This window comes from Elephantulus edwardii, unplaced genomic scaffold (genome assembly GCF_000299155.1).
Source record: "Elephantulus edwardii isolate Elephantulus edwardi_28Jun2011 unplaced genomic scaffold, EleEdw1.0 scaffold00518, whole genome shotgun sequence".
NCBI lineage: Eukaryota > Metazoa > Chordata > Mammalia > Macroscelidea > Macroscelididae > Elephantulus > Elephantulus edwardii.
Genome location: NW_006400268.1, coordinates 246,499 through 249,946, shown reverse-complemented (window position 1 = coordinate 249,946; position 3,448 = coordinate 246,499). Strand labels below are relative to the sequence as shown.

The following is a 3,448-nucleotide window of genomic DNA, read 5'->3' as shown; positions in this document are numbered from 1 at the left end:
CGTATTGCGATGGGAAAGTCTGCCGTTAGGGATCTCTCCAAAATACTCAAGAGCAACAGTGTCTCTCTGGAGAATAAGGTCCACCTGATACAGGCCATGGTTTTTGCAATCACTTGTTATGCATCAGAGAGTTGGACAATGACTAGGGAGGAGAGAAGGAGAATTGACGCCTTTGAGATGTGGTGCTGGAGAAGAATATTGAATGTACCATGGACTTCCACGAAAACAGATTCATCCTAGAGAGGGTTAAACCAGGCTGCTCCTTAGAGGCAAGGATTCTGGGGCTTTGTCTGACATACTTTGGACATGTTCTAAGGAGAGACAGGTCTTTGGAAAAGGACATCATGCTGAGTAGAGCAGAGGGACAGCGCAAGAGGGGAAGACCCTCTATGAGGTGGATTGATTCAGTGACTGTGGTACTCCGGATGGGTGTGTCGGGCGCAATTAGATTGGCACAAAATAGAGCACGGTTTAGGGCTGTTGTACATAGGGTCACTATGAGTCGCAAATGACTTGACAGCATATAACAACAACAACAACAGTGCGAAACCTATACTTGGACCAAGAGGCAGTCATCAGAACAGAGCAGGATAACACTGCATGGTTCAAAATTGGGAAGTGTGTATGCCAGGGGTGTGTCTTATCTCCTATCTTCCAATTGTGGTTAGCTATTACAAATGGTATTTCTTTGTTTGGTTTCCTTCCCTGAGTCCTCTTTGCTGCTATAGAGGAATCCCACTGATTTTTTGATGCTGATTTTATAATCCACCACTTTATTAAATTGGTCTCCTGGAAGTAACAGGTTTTTTGTTGAGCCTTTTGGGGTTTCTGTGTACACTAGTATATCATCTGCATATTGTTGTTGGATTGTTATGTGCCATCAAGTAATTTGCGATTAATAGTGACCCTACATACAAAAGTCCTAAACCCTGCTCTATGCTGTGCCATTCTCATTATCTCTGACACACCTACTCCCACTACCCCAATCACTGAATCGATCCATCTCATTGAGAGTCTTTCTCTCCAGTGCTGTCCCTCCACTTCCCAAAATGATTTCTTTCCTCCAAGGACTGGTCCCTCCTTGCAACATGCCCAAATTATGTCATATGAAGCTTCAGAATCCTTGACACCAAGGAGCATTCCAGCTTCACCCTCTCCAGGACAAACCTGTTTGTTCTCCTAGCAGTCCATGGTAAATTCAAAACTCTTCTCCAGCACAACAGCTCAAAGGCATCAGTTCACTTTCTAGTCAATGTCCAGTTCTCTGATGCATAGCACATAATTGTGAAGCCTATAGCTGGATCAGGTGCACCTTAGTCTCCAGCCTGATGTCATTGCTCTTCAGTACTGTGAAAAGGTCTGACTTTTCCCAATTCAATTCATCTCTTGATTTCCTGGCTGCTGGTACCAAGAGTGTTGACTATGGAGCCAAGCAAACGGAAACTGTTTTCTCTCTCAATCCATCCTGATGCAGCCAATTGGCCCAGTGGTGAGAACCTTTGTTTTTCTTGATGTTGAGCTTCCATCTGTATTGGAGGTCACAGTCCTTGACATTCTGCAGCAAGCGCTTCAGGTCATCCTTAATTTCAGCAAGCAGAGTTGTGTCATCTGCAAACGCAGGTTGTTGATCAATCTTCTACCAATCCTGATGCCACATTCCTCCTCATACAGCCCAGTGTCTCAGAGGATCTGTTCTACATTCAGATTGAAAAGGTATGGAGACAGAATACATCCCTGGCAGACCATTGTGAACCATTCAGTGTCTCTTTGCTCTGTTCTAATGACTGACTCTAGGTCCAAATGTAGGTTTCACATAAGCACAATCAAATGTTCTGGGATTCCCATTCTTCCCACAGTCAGCCACAGCTTGTGATTCACACAACAAAAAGCCTTTGCGCCGGACCTGACTGAGCAGGAGGCGCTATCAAGGGAGTTGACATCCGCCACAACAAGGACAGAAAGGTCCGGCGCAAAGAGCCCAAGAGCCAGGACATCTACCTCCGGTTGTTGGTCAAGCTCTACAGGTCCCTGGCCAGACGGACCAACTCCACCTTCAACCAGGCTGTGCTGAGGAGACTGTTTATGAGCCGCACTAACCGGCCGCCGCTGTCCCTTTCTCGGATGATCCAAAAGATGAAGCTTTATGGCTGAGAAAACAAGATGGCTGTGGTGGTTGGGACCATAACAGATGAGTTCAGGAGGTTCCCAAGGTGTATGCTCTGGGTGTGAGCAGCGGGGCCGAAGTGGCATCCTCAAGACTGGAGGCAAGATACTCACCTTCGACCAGCTGGCCCTAGACTCGCCCAAGGGCTGTGGCACCATGCTTCTGTGAGGGCCGCACAAGGGCCGAGAGGTGTACAGGCACTTTGGAAAAGCGCTGGACACCCCACACAGCCACCCCAAACCCTAATCTGCTCCAAGGGCCGGAAGTTCGAGCGTGCCGAGACCGAAGAGCCAGCTGTGGCTACAAGAACTAACCCCAGATCCTGCCCTGTCATTAAAATCCCATTGGCTGTTAAAAAAAAAAAAAAAAGGGTTTGCATAGTCAATGAAGCAAAAATAGACATTCCTCTGGTACTCTCCCATTTCAGCTAAGATCCATCTAACACTAGCTTATAATATAGTTGAACCATCTCTATGTTGATCTGGACGCTTTTTATATCTTCCTTTAGTCTTATTGCCCAAGCAAGTAATTCCAGTACATTATTGAATAAAAGCGGTGACAGTGGACATCCTTGTCAGGCTCTTGTTGCAAGGAAAATGCCTCTTTACTCTTTCTCCATTGAGAAGAATACTGGTTGTTGTTTTTGGATGTATACTTTTTACTTTGTTGAGGAAATTCCCTTCTATTCCAGTTTTCCTGAGTGTCTTTATCAGGAATGTGTTAACTTATGTCAAATGTCTCTTGTGCATCATTTTCTAATATCATAGGGTTCTTATTATTTGCTTTCTTAATATGGTGAATTATGTTGATTGTTTTTATGTTGAATCATTCTTCCATATCTCTTATGAATTCCACTTGGTCATGTGCTTTTGATGTGCTTTTGGATTCTATTGGCTAGGATTCTGTTAAGGATTTTTCTGTCTATATTAATGAGAAATACTGGTCTGTACTTTTTCTATTTTGAAAAGATCTTTGCCTTTGATATTAGGGTTATGACCCTGGAAATGTTCCTTCTTTTGTTGTTTTTGTTGTTATGTGCCATTGAGTCGCTTTCGACTCATAGCGACCCCATGTACAACAGCCCTAAACTCCGCTCTGTCCTGTGCCAATGGCACTCCCATCCCAATTATCCCAGTCACTGAATCAATCGACGTCATAGAGGGCCTTCCTCTCCTATGCTGTCCCCCTACCCTCCCAAGCATGATGTCCCTCTCCAAGGACCGGTCTCTCCTCACAACATGTCCAAAGTATGTTAGACGGAGCCTCAGAATCCTTGCCTCCAAG

The 3,448-nt window shown here is 45.1% G+C and overlaps 1 protein-coding gene and 1 pseudogene across 1 annotated transcript in view; one reads left to right on the top strand and one right to left on the bottom strand.

Annotated features, from left to right (window-relative positions):
* Window positions 1–2,477, top strand: part of LOC102868664 — a 7,899-nt pseudogene extending 5,422 nt beyond the window's left edge.
* Window positions 1–3,448, bottom strand: part of ZPBP (zona pellucida binding protein) — a 223,729-nt gene that overhangs the window by 101,752 nt on the left and 118,529 nt on the right. The window lies entirely within an intron of this gene.